This window comes from Pogona vitticeps, chromosome 2 (assembly GCF_051106095.1).
Source record: "Pogona vitticeps strain Pit_001003342236 chromosome 2, PviZW2.1, whole genome shotgun sequence".
NCBI classification, from domain to species: Eukaryota; Metazoa; Chordata; class Lepidosauria; order Squamata; family Agamidae; genus Pogona; species Pogona vitticeps.
Genome location: NC_135784.1, coordinates 165,024,157 through 165,045,451, shown reverse-complemented (window position 1 = coordinate 165,045,451; position 21,295 = coordinate 165,024,157). Strand labels below are relative to the sequence as shown.

At 41.4% G+C, this 21,295-nt stretch overlaps 1 protein-coding gene across 1 annotated transcript in view; it reads left to right on the top strand.

Annotated features, from left to right (window-relative positions):
• Positions 1–209: 209 nt before the first annotated feature.
• Positions 210–21,295, top strand: part of SP7 (Sp7 transcription factor) — a 40,397-nt gene continuing 19,311 nt past the window's right edge. The window contains exon 1 of the mRNA XM_020784460.3: positions 210–312. The gene's annotated coding sequence lies outside the window, so the exon portion shown is untranslated. The remainder of the gene's footprint in view (positions 313–21,295) is intronic.

The window sequence follows — 21,295 nt, the reverse complement described above, 5'->3', positions numbered from 1 at the left end:
GGCCCCACACCACCACCACCACCAGCACCACTCCAGCCGTCTTTTCCAACTCCAGACCAACCCACTCCCTTTCCGCTTGTCTCTCTGCTTCCTCCTCAGAAATCTGCCGCAACCCCCTCGGGCTGGGACAAGAGAGAGAGAGAGAGAGAGAGATGGCATCGCCCCTGCTTGAGGGGATCTCCAGCCGTGCGTGATCCGAGGCCCTCAAGAGAGAGAGAGAGAGAGAGAGAAAGAGTCCTGGCTCGGAGCAATCTGGAGCTTTTGTGTCCGCCAGGTGGGCAAGAAAGTCCAAACTTCAAGGAACCGAGAGAAGTAAGGAGCGATTTTCACTTTATTCTCCTTCCCCCGCACACCTTCTGTCCCTTATTAGCATTACAGGATCCTGAGCAGACTCACTAATAATAAAGTTATAATTTAAGGTGCGGGAGGTGGCGGTGGGTCGTGGGGGGGGGGAAGTAGGCAACTTCACATCAAAATCCTGTTGGAGGTGTGAAAATTGCCTGATTTAAACCTGGGTCTCGATTTTAAACCTTCGGGCCGCTTTGACTTGAGACCTTAGGAACTGGAGTTCCTTAGGAAGGGCAAGAATGTGGCTTTCTGAAATCATAGTCGTTTTGCTTGCTTGTATGTGGGTGTCTTTTCTGTGATGATAAACACCCCCCAAAAAACTCCTTATGTGAATTACAAATGTTTTGTCCATCCGGTTTCGAAAGAGAAGAATTTATTATGATCCAAAAACCTTGATTTTCTGTGATTCTTCCTCACCCCGGAGGACTGAGAAACACGTTGGAGAAAACCAACTTCTCAGCCACTGTATTCACAAATATTTAGGTTTCGTCTGAGGACAAAATCCCAGTTCAGGGCTATTTTCAGATTTTATTGGCTACAGATATTTTCTTCCTCCCATCCAGCCACTCTGTTTACAATCCTGTGTTCAACCTTGAGGTTTTTGTTTTTTTTAAAAGATCCAGACATGATGGGTGGGATTTCAGGATTTGAAAGGGTTAAGTTGATAATAGGCTATTTTAATTAAAAATTAAACTAATGGGGCTGGAAAATTAAACCAGCAGCAAGGATAGCTTTTTTTTTTTTTTTTAAAAAGAAGCAAGCAAGGAATGGCAAGTCGTTTGATGTTCTTCTTTTCCTCCTTCCGTTCAGAAAAAAGAAAGCATTTTGACCAATACAAGCTGGAAATAGGTGCATTAATAAGGTCATGTTCCACATTAAAGGAAACCCCAGAGACAGATATCCTTGCCTTCCAGACTAAAATTTGCAGCTTCAGAAAACAGAAAAGCGGAGGCAATGGGCGCCACCAAAGTGGTGGTATTTTGTTATGGCTGTACTGAAGTGAAGGGCAAGAATCTTAGTGATAGATTTAGTACTCAACCAAAAAGAAGAATATTTGTCTCCAGGAACACTATACATGTGCATGTGCAGAGGTATACATGTGCACATGTCTTTCTCTGCAGATATATACCTGATAGGTTGGGAGATAAGCAATCAGTGAAAAAAGAATACTGTAGGATTCTTTGAAGGATTCCTGTGTGTTTATGCATATACACATGAAAACAAAGGGGTTGCTTTCTGTCAGATGTTACAGCAATTTTCCACAACATGGGATTCCCACTAATGTGATGGGCTAAATTTTTCATATTTTCCCAAGCCATACTGGTCCCTCAGTGATTCAGGAAGTATATTTTAGAGGCTGACTACATGGGCTGTTCAGAGTGCTGCAGATACAGTTCTGGTGCACTCTTTAAGATAGTGATTAGTTGATGTCTTTAACATTAGATGAGTGCACCAGCCCACCCTCAGAACATTCCTACCTGTACCTTTCTGGCTCCTATCAAGGGGCTTCTCCTTTTCTGATGTGGGTATGCTCATGCTTGTTTGGAATGGTTCCAGTGCGTGTGATCTCTGGAAACAACCCAAAGCAAGCCTTCCTCTTTCAATTTGTCAATACCATGAAGTGACTTAATAAGCAAGCCACTTCAGGATATTGGTCAGTCATTCCCATACTCGAGATTAATATTTTTTACTATTGCTGAGGGGCTACATCAGTTATTTTTTGAAAATTAAAAAAAATTCCCTTGCTTTGCCTTAATGGACCAGTTAAGTAATTACTTGTAGTCAAATCCATAGCAGTGGCTTCAGCTACAAGCAGTTTCTTGACTGGCTCTTTAATTTTGTTTATATCTGATTCAGAACATCAGTAGTAGTCTATATACAGTTTTTAAAAAGTCTCCACTTCCCCTGCCCTCTTCTGAGCAAGGGGCATGATTCATTTGCCACTATGCTGAAGTGGCTTGCTTATTAAGCCACTTCACAATATTGGCAGGAGCCATTTCAATATGAATGGTCAGGTTTGATCGTTCTAATCAAGCCTGACCATTCCTAAGGGTCCCACACTAGCTCACTTCCTGCTGCTAGTGTAACTGTACCCTAAATTAGCAGGATTATATTCTGTATGCGTTTCATGCAATGATTGAATCTGTTTAGATTGAATACATTTCTTTCTGCCTGCCTTTGCTTTGACTAAACATAATTGTTATTCACCTTTCTTTTGATGGTCCCTTGCTTCAATATTGATTATTCTGTATAATCCAAATATTATAATCTGTAATATTTGTATAGTACCTTGGAGTTTTCTAATATCTCATTAATACTTACAATTAGAGGTGGGGAAAGTTATTTTTTTGGACTACAGCTCACCAAACAGACTACAACTACAACTCACCAGTCTGAATAGCTGTGGTCAAAAAGTAATACCTCTCCCCTTTGCTTACAACAAACCTGTAAGGCAGACAAATATTAATTTATCTCCACTTTCCAAATGGAAAGCAAAAGCTAAGATCTAGTGACTCACTTAAGGAATAGGTAAGGCTGAACTGGAGACAATTTCTGGTTCATGGCTCAGCCACTCAGCCCCTTCTGTTTCAGTAAATTTCCAGCAATTAAGCTCTTCAGAAGTCAACTAAATAGACAGAACATGTGTGAGCATAATCCAATGATGTTCACTAGGAGACCCACAGGCTGCATTCAGTCCATAGTCTGATTGCGATCTGTGGGCTAGACAGTAAATAAATACTACTCAAGTAAATCAAACCATTCTGCTTTCATTAGAGTCCGCCATGCTCAACTTTTGTATTTTCTGATAGACATTGTGATTGTTTCACTGAAACTAAGGCCAAGCAGTTGCTGAGATAGTTTGAATACAGGAATGTGTCTTTGAACAGGGTCTGTTCATTGATCTTTCCAACTCAGGGCTGTTTGCTCTGGCTGGTGGTAGCTAAAGACCAGGCTTCCCCTCTCCACCTCCTACCCACTCATAGTCTCACGAGGAGTTCTGTGTGGTTCAGATGTGGAACACATGCTGTGTATGCAGAAAGTTCTCGGTTCAGTTCCAAGCATCTCCAGTTAGGACCAGCAAAGAGTCCTGCCTCAAATTCTGGAGAGCCATTGCCTGTCAGGGTCAACAAAATTTGGAAGGAATGGTCTGCTCAGGACAGCCCTGCCATTAATCAGATTGAGTCACTTGCTGTGACGCAGTAGTTAAATTGCAATACTGCAGTAAAAACTCTGCTCACAACCTGCATTCAATTCCAGCAGATTCAGGTAGCTGGTTTAAGGTTGACTCAGACTGCCATCTTTCCAAAGTCAGTAAACTGAGTATCCAGCTTGTTGTGGCAGCGGAGGAGGAAAATGTGTAGCCTGCATAATCAAATTATAAACTGCCCAGAAAATGATTTAAGTGCTATGAGGTGGTATATACTGTAAGTAGCACACTTGGCTTTTGATTTACTTTTGCTTTAAACAGTGGATACTGTGTGGTAGAGAGAGGTCATGGCAATAGCCCCATACGCAAACTGCCCTTTACCCCCTAAACTAGCTTGCATCCCTTAAGTGATATAAAGGATGCTGTCCATTTGGATCTTAGGATTGCCCTAAGATCCAAAAACTACTAACCTGGCCAATTTCTGCAGGCAGAAGGGGGAGCGGTGTTTTACCATCTTAGCCCAAACAGCAAAAGATCTTTCTCCCATCCTCACTCTAAAACAGCTTCCTATGAACACATTGAGGCTAAATTAGGGTCTCCTGTATGCATTTCACAGGGTTGCACGACCCTTCCCATAAAATATTTCTTCCTTCCAGTGTGAGATGGTTGATTACACTGGACCCAATTTGCTCACCTAGCATGCATTGTCACAGTTGCGGAGAAGCCAGTGAGGTTGCAACCCAAATAGTCCAAATTCATTTTGCTCTGTTGGCATCTGTGGGGCCAAAACTGCCATTGATGTTCAATTTGCAAACAATGTAAGGAAGCCCAGATTTAGTTAAAGGCTTTGGAGTCAGCCTGAGAGATTAGGCTGCATTCCTTGTACGTAGTTAAAAATCAAAGTAAAGGAATCTATTTTATGCATTGATACTGATTTGAAGCAAGAAGATGCGTAAAACTTCCTTCCTTCCTTCCTTCCTTCCTTCCTTCCTTCCTTCCTTCCTTCCTTCCTTCCTTCCTTCCTTCCTTCCTTCCTTCCTTCCTTCCTTCCTTCCACAATAAATAGGATCAGAAGTTTGGAATGATAGGAGCTTAACCACAGGGGAGAATATTATCTGCTATTCGCAATGGAGGGGGAGTTCCCATTTGGTGCCATGCCATCCATTTCACATTTTCTGGTGCATGGCACACAGTGCCCTCTAGGGTTTGACATGGGTCTCAGGAGCAAGACAAGATACAGGCATTGTCTTTTCCAAGAGGCTACTGGGATTTCACCACATACCACTTAAGAAACACTCTTCTCAAAATGTTGGCCACTCTAAATTTCCTTTGTCTTCAGGGCCTTCTGGCTTGAAAGAACGTTCTGGGTTTTGCTACAGTCCATGTGAGATGCATGGATGATTTAGGTTTCTGGAGATAACTTGGCAAAGTTTTTGGACCACAACTCCCAGAATCCCTGAGCCAAGATGGCCACTGGCCACGTTGGCATGTTTTTTGGAGGGAAGTTGCAGGGCAAAAAATGTAACATGGTTACTAGCAGCTAGCCTTGCTTTGACCACTGGACACATCTGCCTGGAAATTGTTGTAGTGGTAGTTACTCTGAGGTGTTGACTTCCCACCGGTACAGCTTTTGAGTTTTAGATTTTTTTTAAAACAAGTTTTTTGGGGTCTCTTAGCTTTTCTTAAGAAGAAACAAAGCAAAGCAGGATATTGATTCAGAAATGGTCCCCACCCCTTTTATAGCTTGGTTTCTAGTAGGAAAGAATTGGTAAAAGAATCCTAGGGTGGCAGAAAAATAAAGAGAAGCCACCTTTTAAGGCTGCATACTTCGTAATTGGAGAACATTTATTACAAAGAAGCATATAGGTGGATATTGGGTATACAAATACCCAATATGCATTACAGTGCTCTCATTTTGGATTTACTTCCGAATGAGATGCTCCCCTCTAGAAAAGGAAGAAGGCTTTAAAATCAGTTATTCTATTTTGTATTTTTGTCATCTGCCTGGGGAATATCTCGAAGAACATGGCAAAATGTCTGTTATAAATACACTTCTCCCTTGAATTGTACCGGTCTGAGCAGCATGGTTTTGATACATAACTTTTTTTCAATAAATCAATAAATAAGTAAATAAATATTCCAATGTGTACATGAATAAATAGATACATGTACATTAAATAAATATTCAATAAATATTGTGCTGCTGTTTGTCTCCCGGAAGTGGCCGGAGAAAGGTGGTCTTGGACTGACTGAGGCCCCTGTCGTTGGCAGTATTGTTGCCCCCCCCCCGATCTGATGGCAACAGCCCAACTGGCCCCCCCGTCTCCTGCTGTAGTGGCTCCACGTGGCAGCCAGGGAGGGTGCTGGGGTATGCCGGAAGACTGATGCTCTTATGTGTGTATGTGCGCGTGCGTTAAACAACTTTATGCATTGTAGTTATGTTTTGGGGGACATAAGAGGTTTGTGTGGATTTGAACTACACAGAGGTCCAATCCCTACCCTCCCAAGCCCAGTGCTGTTGAAGGGAGAAAGTGCACTATCAAGTAATTAAAAGACAGCGCTGTTTTCTCCCTCTCTCATCCAACATCAGTTAGTGACATGAATGGTGAGAGATTTGGGACAGAGAAGAAAATTGTTCTTAACATGACATATATTTACATGGAATTCATTACCGTAAGATGCAGTTATGGCCACCGAGCATGAGGTATTAGGCAAATTAATGGTGAGCAAGGCTGTGTTTGGCTACTAGCCATGGTGGCCATATATTAAATTTTCAGTGTTAGAGACAGTGTGGCTCTACAGAACAGCTGCAGGGTGAGTGAGAAGGTGCTGTTCCTTTCCTGTCTCACTTGCGGGCTCCTTGCATTGGCCACCGTGCGGATAGAATGCTGGATTGGATCAACATTGGGACTGATCCAGCCGCTCTCTTCATATTTTCTTATGCAAATGTAGAAGCCAACTTTCCCTACCTGCAGAAATTATAATTATTTCTTTTCCTTTTCCTCCTCTTCCTTGCTATTATACCTTCCTTTGCCCTTCCTTTATTTCATAGTATGTATACTTTAATTAAACAGACATGGCTTGAGGTACAGAAACAGTTAACATTTGGTGGCAGAGGCCACCGACTGGGACAGGAATGGCTGTGAAAGATTTGGAGTATTAATGAAATAGCAATCTGGGCTGTTAGCACTTCTTGGATAGGAGGACAGAGAAGATGAAACGTGAGGTGGCCTGGATTCTGTGGCCCATGTTTGAAAGGGAAATGGGATTCAGAAAGCTGACAAGTCAAGAATCTTTGGTTCTCCTTACAGATTTTGGACCAAAGATGACTGAATTAACTAAAGTCATCCTCAAACTATGCGCTGACTGAGCCATACACTGGTATGCTGGAGAAGAACTGCCAGCACACCACAAGACACAAGTGACATAATTAAAGATGCCCATGAGCCCAAAGCATTTGTTTGTTTGTTTGTTTTCTGCTCAGTAATGTGATTACGCACTCTCTGGGTGGTTAATAATCAACACAAATAGGCTACCAATAAGATCATGCCAGTTGTAAACAACAAACAATAACATGAAACCATATAATCGATGCTATGGAACCAGTTCCCAGAGGTGCTTCGCCTGGCCTCCTCCCTACATTCATTTAGGAGGCAGTAATAAACATTACTTTTCAGGGACGTATTTCACGTTGACCTGGTTGAGTGCCTCGCCTCCAGTCCTGCTTCACACTGAAAATTGGTTTGCACCATTGGTTGTGAACTTTCTAGACTATGTTTTTGCATTTCTGCTGTATTTAGAGTTTTGGATTTTTAGGGTTTGGGGTTTTCTTCTCCTTTCTCTGTATGGTTTGTTTTAACTGATTGTAAACCATCCAGAATAGTGCTTCAACACTAAACCAACCAACCAACCAACCAGTCCTCAAAGCTAATTTAAGTAAATGGATTTTAACCACAGCTGGACATCAAAACAGTACACAATTCATAAAAGGCAGCTTTTATTTTAGTTTTAATTTACCCACAGAAGAGGCTGCTCACTATATCTCCACAATCTACTACTTTGTCTCTTCCAGTCCTTTTCAAGTGGGAATGGTTTTTTCCCCCTCATCTCCACATTGGATATAAGTGGAGCCTGCCATTGACCCTGAAACAAAAAGGTGACAAAATGATTGTTCCCCAAAAGGGAATTTATGAAGTGCCTTTTTATGAACCACTGCTTTAAGGGATACCTCTTTCTAGTCCAGCATGTTCTGGAGTGAAATATGCCAGTTTTAATTCAGAAAATGAATAGTGCCCCCACTATCAGAAGCCCAAAAAACACTCCGTTACCATCTCTTCTTGGGCTTTGGTACTCAATGGCTGAAATCCTGTTGTTTAACATAGTATCTCTCACTAGGGGAGGCCCATTTGAATCAATTGAACTTATGGAAGAGTTGACTCACAAAATGCCCACTGATTCAATGAATCTACTCTAGCTGTGACTTCTTACGTGCAGTAACAGGATTTCAACCACTGGATTTCAGTGAAGGCCATTGCCTTCTTGGTCACACTCCGGTGTTACAAATCAGACTGCATTTTATTAATTTGCAAACTTGTTTGCAAAAAGGAAGGAACTGAGGTTGGCTATGTTACTGAGGCTGCTGCAATTCAATGTATGCTTAGCCTGGAAGTAAATCCTACTTAGCTTGAAAACCTTATTTTTTTAACTGTAAATCCCAGAATCCCCCAGCCAGCATGATTGTAGGCTATATTGACTGTCAGACTTTAGGAAGTATAGCCTAAAATCTATTTCCAAGCGCCAGCCTTCCCACTGAACACAGTGCAATCTGTGGTAGACACATTAGCAGAGTACAGCAAGCTACTAAGGTAATCTTACATGCTGTGAATCTGGAGTCATTTATTGGGGTCTGTTGTGCCAAGAAATCTGTTCAATACAGAACAATATTAAACTTAGACATAAATACAGAAGCCTCTAGAAGTGGCATCCATCCATGGAGTTGTCCAAAATACCAAAATGCAAGTATCTTCACATCCAGCCCTCCTTTTCAGAAGAAGGAAAAGAAGTAAAACGATATTGCCATGTAGAAGAGGGAAGTGATCTAGAAGGAAGTATCCTAAGGTCCACCATCTGCAAGTGGTTAGTGACAGAAAACCAAGACGAGCCAAGATATCCAACCCAGCTTTGCTCTCTGTTTATCATTCTCCTTATGGGTTATTTAAATAGAGTGTTCTGTTCAATACTTATTCTGACACCTCTTCTCAGCAAGACTTTTATAAGCCCACAAAGTATGTACTTTCTTTCAGCATTTGGTAGTAATTTCTAGCAAGTAGCGTAGTGAGGACAGTTGCAGTCATGTTTCTTGATGGACAGTACGATTGCTTCAATAAATCCCTTCTCTCACATACATCTCAGTAGGTGACACCCCACACTGATGTGCTTTGTGCACAGACTTATCTTTTTTGATGGATCAATTTGTGCTGCTTTGGTTGTTTCCCATGATTCATGCAGGTTTTGGTTCAGCCACACTCCGATCTTCTAATACGTGGCATAGCCAGATAATTTCTGAACACACTTATTACATACTCTGCCTCAATAGAAGAAATTGCCACTGAGACTTTTTTATTGTTTGTGCAGCTGATGTTCCTCTTCCATAGAAGAATAGGTTCCTCCCAGTAGGCTTGCAGTTAAAAGTGTCACTGGCCCATAGTCCATTGGTGTAAACCACTATCTTGGAAATGTCTGCAGGTTACAACTTTAAAATTAGATACACAGTGGCCTTCAAGTATTTGGCGACGCTTCTCTTTGCACTCCAGTCTATTTTGATTGGTGAACTGGCTTCTAGTCTGGCGTTGTCTTGCTGGACTGCTCCTTGTGCATCTTGTTGGACTTTGGAGACCCACTTGAAACCCGAAAGATTTTCGTTCGTTGGCATATCTGTGAATGTCCAGGTCTCATTTTTTTTTACAGCCTCAGTTTCCTCTCTCAAGAGATTTTTCCCGCTAACTTGCAGGAACTTGTGAGATTTTTCCAGCTAACTTGTTGCCACCATCCTCTTAACTTCTTCCTGTTCTTGATGGATTTTGCAGTTGCGCTGTTTCTATAAGGTAGGATAGCTATCTGTCCAGTATACCTTTTTGGGTATAAATCTAAATCCTGAAGCCCCCTCTGCTTTTTGGTGACTTCTGATAATAAACCTTTCCTTGCATCCCTTTCTGTTTCTGCTTCTTTATTCTCATCTAGTGGTGGCAGGGGCACGTCTACTTCCTTGCATGCGGACTCACATACAAACAGCTCTTCCTGTTTGTGAGCTGCCTCTGTAAGACTGTCCGTACTTTTCTTGTGTCTTATTTTGTCATCTCCATCAAAGAACACCATGTTACTCATTGTGATTCTTCCTGGTTTTGAATTCAGGATTCAGAAGCCCTTATGCCCTGCAACTGATGATTATGCCTTCTACAGCTCAGTCACTTAGCTTGGATCTCTTTTCCTTTGGCACGTGAGCACAGGCCTTGAATCTAAACACTATGATATACTTCAAGCTTGGCCCTTCCCCTGTACTCAGTTTGTATGGAGTTTTATTAGCTGATTTGGTTGACATCTTGATCTACAAGAATGTAGGTGCCACCACAGTCTCTGCCTAGCTTAGGCTGAATAGCTTAGAGTCTAGCAACATGTACCTCACCAACCATTTTTGTTAGTGATCTGCAACAGCAGATGTGTAAGATGTTAAATGTCTATATGTACTGTAATATCCTATTCTCTTTGGTATGCATGACTGTGGTGTGAAGTGTGATCACCGCAATTGTTCTTCTGAAGAACTTGAGGTTTTGTGTCAAACGTGCTGCTCATAGTGCAGCGTAGTCCTTCTGGAGCAGGCAAGTATGACTTTTCTTTTTGAGCAGGTTGGTCATGTAGTATCTCAAATGACCATCCACAAAGGTTAGTAAATAATGAGTCTCTGCTTTAAAAGAATCTGAATGCACCAATCAATTTGTACCAGCTCCAGTGGTTGCTTTGAGTAATTTTCGCTGTGTTTGGGGATGGAATGCCTTGTTCCTTTTCCATTTCAGAACATACATTTTTATTTTTGCCACTGCTATGCCTTGACTTTTGTAACTTTAGTTTGGTCCTTCCTGGCCCACTGTGACATTTGATTACTATATCCCAAGTTGCCTGTGCAACTTGCAGGTTGTCTGCACTTACGCAGCATCCTGTCACGTATGTTCTCCTATGCAGTCTAATTTTGTGACACCTCTCTTAAGGGCTCTTGCCTACAGTTCTCCATCACAGGTTATTCTGCACGTGTTGCCACTACAACAGGCTAGTAAAGGTGAGCTTATGGCTATGAATTAGGTTAAAAAAAGACCACTCTGCATTTATTCATTCATTCGAGAAATCCATTCATGATTAAACAAGATAAAATCTAGATACCCTGTTTCCCTGAAAATAAGACCTAACGTGAAAATAAGCCCTAGTATGATTTTTCAGGATGCTTGTAATATAAGCCCTAGCCCAAAAATAATCCCTTATTAAGTGAAATCCCGCCCTCCACCATTGTGCAGCAACCAGAAGATGACATGACTTTATTTGAATACATGTAGATGGTTGTACATGAAAAAAAAATCCTCTAAAAATAAGCCCTAATGAGTTTTTTGGAGCAAAAATTAATACAAGACCCTGTCTTATTTTCAGTGAAACACAGTAGATGTATTGACCTATTTATTTACTTCATACATTGTCTTTCTCTAAACAAAAAGACCCAAGGTGCATAACAAAGCATTAAAAACCCCATTAGAACAGCTAAAAATAAAACCTACTCCAATACAGTATCAAGAAATAATTAAATGTATTATAGTTAAAATGTCAATGAGAACCCATTTAAAACTCTAAATGCTGCTCTACTCAAATGGTTTAAATTTGTTTTTAAAACCATTTGTGCTGTGTGGAGAAGGTGAACATGGAGACATTCTCACAGCTAGACCTCCACTGCAGAAGGAGAACACAAAACAAAAATTATTTTCCTGGGGAAGCGATTTTAAAAAAAAATGACCCAAAGATGAAATTATAACTGGTCATGTACAAAAAACTAAGAAAAATCAAAGTGCCCAATCTTCCTCTCTCTCTCTTCTCTGGACTCTTTAGACACAAGAATTTGGAAGATCTTGGATATGGGAGTTTAAATGCAGTATTGCTACTCTAACAGATAAAATAGAGAGAGGACTCGGTGGCCTTGCAGGCCTCTTTCAACTCCATTATTCTATGAAGTAGTTGGTCACTAACATGTTGGCCCAAGTGTTTGGGGCTGTGTCGCAAAGAATAAGGGCAAAGGGGAAGGAACGCTCACAGAAATGCATCACATATATCTGACGATGGCTGTGGGGGAAATTGCAAGAAACAAAGTATCTCCCATTGATACTTGTACTAAGTTCACGCATTCATATTTATTTGCAGTGAAAGTGGTGCAGTTAAATAAATTTAGACTCTGCCCTTAAAGAAGCCTCTTATTCCAGCTTCCCAGATCACTGAATATGTTATTACCTCAACCAATTCAAAATATAGTACGTATACCAACACTATTGTATACGGATGCTCTCGTACAGAGTGGACTTGTGCCCCACAGCCTGACCCTGACGACAACCACTATTCGCAAATGAAACGGATTCAAACCCAGCAAAACAAAACGTTTTTTTCACCCAGGGCAGCATCACGAGTTTCTAGAACCCACTGCTACAAGATGTGGGGACAGCTGCCTGTCTAGATGGCTTTGGAAAAGGATAGGATTTGATCCAGTTGGAATTCAAACTCTCAACATCTAGGTCTACTGCTAGGTACCCGATTCACCAGGCTATCCAGTCAGCAAGGTCTATTGGACCTCAAATCTCTCAAGAGGTTATGTCCCCAAAGTAACTCTTCTAAGATGAGTTTAAACTATAGTATTTGCTACCCCAAGAAGCAGCTCTGGCTACCAACCATGACTTGTTTTTTTTTTTAGTACAGTATTGATGTTAATTACTATTTTTAATATAATACTTCTTTGATTCTTTCTAAATATTTGTATACTTACTGTTCTTAGCTTTTAAATACTGTCTTTTTAATGATGTACACTGCTTTGGGTCCTTTTAAGGAGAAAGGTGGACTAATAAATATTTTAAACAAACAAACAAATATTTGAAAGAGAAAGGAAGAAATAAATGGAGACCGGGACTATAAGAGCTACTAGGTATATATATGCTTCTGCCAGTTTCAGAGACAATCTGCCTCTGTATATCAATTGCTGAGAAACATGAGTGGGATGATAATGTGGTTCCTCCATGTCCTAGTTGTTCAGTTTCTGTGGGCAACTGGTGGGCCACTGTGGGAACACTATGTTTGGACTGTGTTGACCTGTGGTGTGATTGAACAGGACTCTTCTCATGTTCTTAGCAGCTATTTGAAAATACCAGAAAGATTTCCCACCCACCCCCACACATTTGTCTGCTAGTCTCTGAGTTTCCAAATGATTCTAAATTAGAATTCAGTTAAACATCGCAACAATTCTTTAACGGCAAGGTGCTCAAAGGGCTTCTAGAGTGGCTTGTGTAGGATCCATTAAAAATTCCCTGTTCGCAGAGTTACTCTCTAAAGATATTCAGTGAGAGAGGAAAATGAATCGGCAGGATAGACAAAGACGTTCAACAGGATGAGGTAGTACAAACCTGAGATACTAGCAGAGTGGGCTGTGACAGATCAGATTGAAGGGGAGTGATGCCATTTCTGAATGCTCAGAAGCACCTTTTGCTAGTTAGAAAAGGGCACTGGGAACAGAGGATCATCTTAGTCTGTGCTAATCTTGTATTGGCAGATATTTTGTTTGTTTCTCTGAAGAGAGTGTTACAAAATTTGGTTCCCTTATCCGAAGTGTGGCAATGCACTTTAATATCTTCACAGATCATTCTGCTGGATGTGTAGCTTGGGAAAGTTACTTTTTTAAACCACAGCTCTCCGAATTCCTCAGCCAGCATGGCTGTTCTATGAGTTGCAATTAGAAAAAATTCTCCAAGCTAAAAACCACAGAAGTGGCATTACAGTACAAGCCTTGGTCATTCAAAATGGTTTGATATTGTTAGTTGCTAGCCTGTCTGTAGTTTGTATGGCTTAGCTTGCTTGTTTGAATCCCAGCTGTGGTCCTACCGTAATAAATTTATTTGGCTTCTGTACCTGAACAGATCTGGTGACTTGTTGATGAGGTGCCTAAAATTCTATCGCTTAGTGTAGACAGTTGCACTAGAGTAGGCAAAATGAATCATTGAGTATTTGGTAAGTCAACTCTTTCATTGATTCCAATAGGCTTGCTCTAGTTGTGACTTATTTTAGCATAGTAAATTTCAATCAGAGTAAACCAATTTGAATCAGTGGAACATATGGGAGTATTGACTCACAAAATCCCCACTGATTTAGTGTGCCTACAGTACTCTAGTTGCAACTTACTGTGTTAAGCAACAGGATTTCAGCCAGCTGGTTCTGTATTTTGGGTAGCAAATTTGACTAGAAAGTCTCAGTTTTTGATCCCTTTGATCTCATGATTAAAAGACTGTGATCAGTTACGGCTGCATTCTTAACCATATTTAACCAGAAGCAAAACTTACAGGGATTGATTCTGAGCATTGACCATTTTGAGGGGGTGAGCCAGGAAATTTCATTCAACAAATGTTGGGGGCAGACATTCATCTAAGGAACCTGTGGTGTTACTGCTTTGTGGCAAAATGACAGTAGAGCTGGAGAGAGAAGGTCATTTGGAAGTTCACGCATGATGGTCATTGTTTCCCCAGCAGTGGCTGCATCGTTGCAATTATTCTTCAGCTGGGGTTTCCAGAAACATAGTTAATTCATCAATAAAAAGAAAATGACTGGACATGGACGAGGATTTTATTGGTATTAGGGCAGGTCAACATAGTTTCAAACCAATAAAAAGGCTGGTTTTATTCTACTGCATTCCACTTTGAGTTTTGCGTTTGGGGAGTGAATGGTAATCCTTCTTGCTACCTTTCCCTTGCAAATCCCAGAATGTCATCTTACCACTGGTCAGGTATGGATGGCTTCAGCATGCCATTAATATCCATTTTTCTTAAAGGGGTCTTTCCAAGGAAAGCCTTCAAACATGCATTCTCAAGAGGCACGATGGTAGCAGAGCTGCACTATACTACTGAAGGTATAGTTTGGTTGTTATTACTTCACATGCTACATACAAACCAGTTCAGATGAGGGGTTCTGTTACCCATCAGTTGATGGGCCTCTTAAATGATTGGCCTACATCATTTCCTGGACTAACTATGTCTCCAGTTCCTTCTGACTTCCATCAAGCATTTTGTCTTCATTGTCTCTTTGATCTCCATCTGAGTATTTCCTAAGCTTTCATTTACCCACCTAAATAGCTTTTCTGTTTTATCCAAGCAGTTCAGCAGCTGACGGTGGCTATTGTAATACCCAGAGCAAATTGTACCAAAGCCATTGATTTTTAATCAGAGATCTGTTGTGAAATCCACACTATATAGATTTTTTTAAAAATAATCTTTTAGACATGGGGGGAGAAAGTAGAACTATTATTCATCCTTTCTCATTTAAAAGAAAACACGAGTGGGGAATTTTTTTAAAAAAAACTTATTTTCCTGTGGAACTCATAGCTGCAAAATTTTGAGCTGGTAATATAAAATCATTGTCCAAGAAAGCACCAAATGTATGGAAAACAAGGGGCTGTTGACATTAGAAATTCTTCATAATATGCAATGAGTACTCCATAATTTCAGGGAACAGAATCCCAATTTAGAAATCTGATTTCTAGAAATGGTAAAGGACAGTTGTCCAGACTGTTAATTCTGTTCTTCTGCTAAGTCCACCGTCTTCTTCATCTCAAGAACTTGGGACTTGGGATGCCACATGATCCTCTCAGGCAGCATCCAAAGACGTTTCTTCTCAACAACAGCCGCTCCATGGTGAGCTGTTTTTGAAGTGGACGGTAGTTCCGAAAACAATTTGTGAAATGATACAAAGATTGTTTGTTCAAAGAAAAAAAAGTAGAGAAAAATAAAACTCCAGTCATTTAGCATGTAGCCATTGTGTCGTTTACACATACCATGCATCACTTGGTATTATAGTCATCAAATGATGGGCTGACCAACACATTTGAAGCAGCCCTGTGACTCGCTCTGATCCAGTTCAACAGTGACAGCCTTCTGAGCCATAACAAGCAGTGACTGGCAATTTCCCTCCTCTTCCCCCTTAACCTTTCTTTTGATTTCTTGAGGTGGAGAGCCCCAGGCAATTTGGGAGGCCAGAGGTCAAAATGCAGGTGTGATTCTTTTCTCCTCAACCACACACCCCCAGCCTATCCACAGCTCTCTTTGATCTTTCTGGTGAATTTCCCAACATAAAGATCCCAGGAAACTCCCCAAAGAGCAATGGTGTTAACCATTTTAGCCCAAGTTTTACAAGCAGTATATATAAGCTGATTTCTCAGCTGGTTGGTTACAGACCAAAAGTGAGTCAACAGGATGTGAAACAGGATGACAGCTGTTGTGTATTGTTTTCCCCAGTTTCTTCATCTGCGGGGATTCAACAAAGCTTTCTACTTGATACCTCAATCTGAAAAGTACCATCATCAACAGCAACTGCTGACCTAGATTCCAGGGTAATTTAGACCAAGAGTCAACACCATAGACTGCATGAGTCTCAATTAATGTTAGCATTATGCAATGTTAACAGTGTCTCTTCTTAAATGCCTTTATTTAGGCAGAGGTGACTAAGAATGTGATCAGATGATGGGAAAGGATCATTTTGCAGGGAGCAATCTCCCTTAAAGTGACCCTTCTGTCTATCAGGGAATCCCGTCAGCATATAATCTAAAAGGTAAAAGGTTCCCCTTGACAATTTTTGTCCAGTCGTGTCCGACTCTAGGGGGCGGCGCTCATCCCGCTCTTCAAGCCATAGAGCCAGCGTTTGTCCAAACACAATCTTTCTGTGGTCACATGGCCAGTGTGATTTAGACACGGAACGCTGTTTATATATAATCTAGCCACCAAAAATAGCAACCCTATTGCTAGACTGAAAAGGTCCAGCTTGGGCATGAATTGGGTTCAGGCTGGAGTGCTGTTCAGGAAATAGCTCACGCTAGACTGTGCCATGAGTGATTCAAAAATTCAAACAATATGCCTGTGTGATCACACACTAACAGACACCTTGTGGGCTATATCCAGACCCCTCCACTGTTTTCTTTGACTCTTTCTCATTCTACAGTAGACTAGCAAGATGCCACCTCTCACTTGACATCCCCGAGATGAACCAACACTGCCATGACTTTTAAGAAAACATTTGGAGGGCAACAGGCTGGGGAAGGCTGGAAGGCTGGCAGAAACTTTGCCTTTTGGTAGGTTGAACATTACAGGAAATGGGTGGACTTTGCTCAGGATGGTAACAACGTACAGTATATAAGTTTATCTACATATCTAGATAGATGCCTAGTTACATCTAGCCAGGTACATCTATCTGTCTGTCTGTCTGTCCGTCCGTTTTTGCCTGCCAGTGGTGGAACAGTAAAGGAGGTGGCCTGTCAAGCCTCCCTCAAGAGAGAGAGAGTTCCATAGCTTCCCCGATCCACGTCTGGATACAGAATGCTGTGTGACTTGGACTGGGCCTGGGAGGTGCCGTATCCTTGGCCTACAATGAATGAGTAGTTTAGAGTGGAGGGATGAATGCAAAAAAGGGGCAAGATGTAATCACGATTATTTGCTAAATGACTAAATGTGTTATTATTTATTGTTTGCTAAATTTTTCATTATTTGCTAAAATTCATTGTAAGGGTAGGGGAAAACAGAGGTACGACAGTGTAAGACCTAGAGTTTCCCATCTGGAGGATCATAAGATTCATAGAATAGTGAAGTTGGACGTCCCTGATAGGGAAGGGATGGTGTTTCTGTTTTTTCCAATCTCAGATGTCAAGATTAATTCTTCAGACCACAGTGGTTCTGTGCTGAATTACAGGGTCAGCAGGGAGACCGCATGCTGGTGGTTTCCTTTTTTCATGCCCTATTGTGTCCATTGGTTGCTCCAGCAAGATAGTTGTACTGTATAGGTTAAACTTCTGAGGGCAATGGAAGATCATCTTGCTTATAACTGCTACTGTTTCAACATTATTCCAATATTTCTGACAAGAATATTAGATGTCATTGATAACTCAGGGGTGGAATGTGCCCAGAGTCTAGAAACCTTTCTGTGTCTGTGCATATGTTGCAACCACTGCACATGGGATTCTGGAGCCAGGTTCTTTAACCTTCAGTTGACCTTCAGTATTGTGAGTGGTTTTATTTTTACCATGTTTTGTGCAAGGAGATATCCAGGGCATCCTTGTGTATGCATAAGTCAGATGTTTCTAAAGGAGAAAACAAAAACCATGTTAAGGGCACAATGCTTGCACAAGCAGGTGATCTCACATTCTGCTTGACTGGTCTCCAACACAATCCTGGCTGGAGAGTTGCAGTCCAAAAAGAGGTTTCCCGACCTCTGATCTTACCCGTAAGCAAGCATTCTACTCTATGCCAATTGTCTTGGTTGAGAGTTGAGATGTTTCTCACTATGAGAACAAGCAGTGGTGAACCTGTTGTCCCGCATGTATCCCTTGAGCTTCTCACCTTTTAACTGATCAAAGTCCCCTGTGATTACTGAATTTGGCACATTATGGTTTATTTAAACTATAATTTGAAAACAAGCCAAGGTCTGAAACCACACACTGATGCTGGTTTGTTTTCGCTTTACAAAGAACTATGGTTATTTTAGAACAATGATTCCCAGACATTTCCGCATCGTATCCTTTTTTTAATTTTGAGAAAACCTCATACCTTCTAGCCTTTCCTTTGTTGTTACTCAACCTTTGTCCCTCCTCCACCTTTAATATGGTATCAAGTTGATTCTGCCTGTGCTGGGGTTTCCTAGCACTCATGAGTAGCTTACCGGTTTCTTTTTCTGTTAATACTCTAGGACTGTGCAGATTGTCTACTGCTATAGAGGTAGCACTTAAAAAAAACAATAAGGAAAATTTTGATTAGTTTAATTAAGATGTTTCCAATTAGCACAAACACTTTTCCTTGAGAACCTCTAAATAATTGTAATAATATCTATCACAGAACTGTGTGTACAACTTTTGTTGCTTTTGTTGTTTAAAAAAATCTCACGCAGGGCAAATAGTGAAATTTTGTTCCTGACATCCTCAGTTTGAAAAATAACAGTTTAAACCTGTGTTGCTTCTATAGATACAAAAAAGGAAGAAAAAGGATATGAGAAGAGCATGGGCATAAAGTATGCCAGAGTTTATTGAAGTGGGAAACAGTGGTTCCCCGTTATGCCTGGACCACGGCCTCATGCTGTCCTATTTGAATGTGTTGCCCACTTAATCCAACATCATTGTAACATATGAATTAAGCAAATTACATTTTATTTAGGGGGAAATGTTTCTACATGCTTCCTGCCTGAAACCGCCCCCCCCCCCGCTGAACCAGTTGGTAGCATATATTCACACTTTCCCCATTACTGCCATTACACTACTGCAGTTCTAAAAGAGCATGAATAGCACAAGAGGTTGTGTGTTTAGACCAAAAGTAATTAGCCATTATAATTCGAAGGACTATGTTTCTTTGGGGATAACCTGTAAGGGGTCACATGTGATCAGCAGGCTATGATGGACAGATTATAAACCTAAAATAGCAAAGATGCTTCTTCTCTCCCTATGCCCCCTCCCCACTATCCACCTCTGCCAGTGGGCTACTGGGGAACGGATAGATTAGGTATCTCTGGTTGAGCTCCTCAACCCAGGTTGCTTAGCACCTCCCAGTGTCACCCAGAAGGGCAATATCTATAGCAGATAGTTTTTTCCTATCTAGAGACTCTCTCTCTCTCTTTCTCCAGCTACCTGGGAATGAACCCCAGTTTAACTACTGCACCGCAAGGCTTCTTAAAAGAGTCTGCCCAGTGAAAAAAATTCCACCTGAGAATGTACAAGGGACCAGGAAGAGTTGTATGACCAGGGGAGGGGGGAGGGACAGAGCCAAATGCAAAAGCCTGGAGGATCTGTGTTTTGACTTTATGAGTTTTGACTTTATGAGGGAGCAAGACCTAAACAGGGCTAGAGGGACAGGGAAACTACATTATCTCTAGTGCAGGCACAACTATTTGTGGTTATTCTGGCTGCAGGCAGCAACAAACTTGAATTTCTTGCAGCCCTAGCATGCCTGAATCCCGTCAGTGTCTTGGGTGAATAGCTAAGGTTCTTGCCATTTCTTCCTTGATTTCTGCTCTCCACAGACACAAATGGATAGAGTAGCTCCTGTCCTCGTCACCTTGCCCAGTCCAGTGCTTACTAAGATATAGACGCCTGCCACCTTCTCCAAAGTCAGATTTGTCTTGGTCTGAAGTGGCCCATTTATGCTGCAAAGCCAGCACGAATCTCTCATTTGTTTGAACAAGCCATTTTTGGTTCCAAAAAAAAAAAAAAAAAAAAAGATTCCTGGGAATATTGGGAAGAAAGTTTGTACAGAATCCCAAGACAACAACAGCCACTCTGGGCAAATTAGAAATGGCCCTGCCAAATTTGTGGCAGCAGCAGGGTTGTAGTGAATGAGCCTGGCACTAAATTGACAAGAAGGTCACCTCCCAGGAGAGTCTGTAACCAGCACAACTTTATTGATCTTGTCTGTGGTGAAAGCAAATGGACACTAATTCCACCCACCCCCTCCAGTCCTGTCTCCACTTGCTGGGGAACTCAAGTCTGGGATGGGCTCCCTGTCTCCTCTCTGGGTTGTCTCAGAGTCCAGGAATGTATTGAGGACGCAGCAAAAAACAACAACCCCCGAGCTAAAATCAACCAACAAAAGTGAAAGTGGCCTTGTTGGAAATGTAGCCTTTTCTCCTCTTATAGGTTTTCAGAGAAGACCATAGAACAGCCTTCCTGACAGCCTTCCTGATCTCCAGTTGGGTTCTCCTACAATTCCCATTATTCCCATTGGTGCCCAGTTGGAAGAGCCTGGCATCAGTGTTCCTTTAGAAAAGCAGAGAAGGCTCGCAGATAGGCCATCCATTTCTTGGATTTATTTCCTTTGCACATTTTCATGGATGTTTGATTATCTTTTTCCCATTTCAATGCTGCTTTCATAGGGCTTCTCAAAACAAAACACAGCCGGCTAGAAAGAAGCACACTGCCATAGAATTATGCAGTGAGGATAGGCCTCGGAGGTAATCTACTCCAACACCCTGCTCAATGACAAATCTGCACTGCCGAAGGAAGCATCGCCTACCTGGCAAATGACTGTTCAGTCTGCTTAAATATCTCAGTAGAGGAGAATCTTAAGAGACTCTGTTCCACTTTCAGACCGCTTGCATTGTGATCATTTTTAGCCAACATCTGTTTCACCACAATATTTCACCTGCTGGTTCAAGTCCTGCCCGTCAAATCAACAACAACAACAAAAACAATTAGATTTATCTTTACTTTGATACACATTGTCATATTTGAAAATCACTTATCATGCTCTCATTTTAAATTTTGGCTCCCAGTCCTCTCATCACCCTTTTCACCCTCATCCCTTTTCCAGTTTGCCTGCCTTCTCTTCTCTTCTATTTGTAAGGTCTTGTTGGACAGCCAATTTGCTTTCTTGCATTTCCTTTTCTTTGCGATGGTTTTTGTTGCTGCCTCCTGTACAGTGTTACAAGCCTCCATCCATAGTTCTTCAGACACTCTGTCCACCAAATCTAGTTCCTTAAATCTGTTCTTCACTTCCA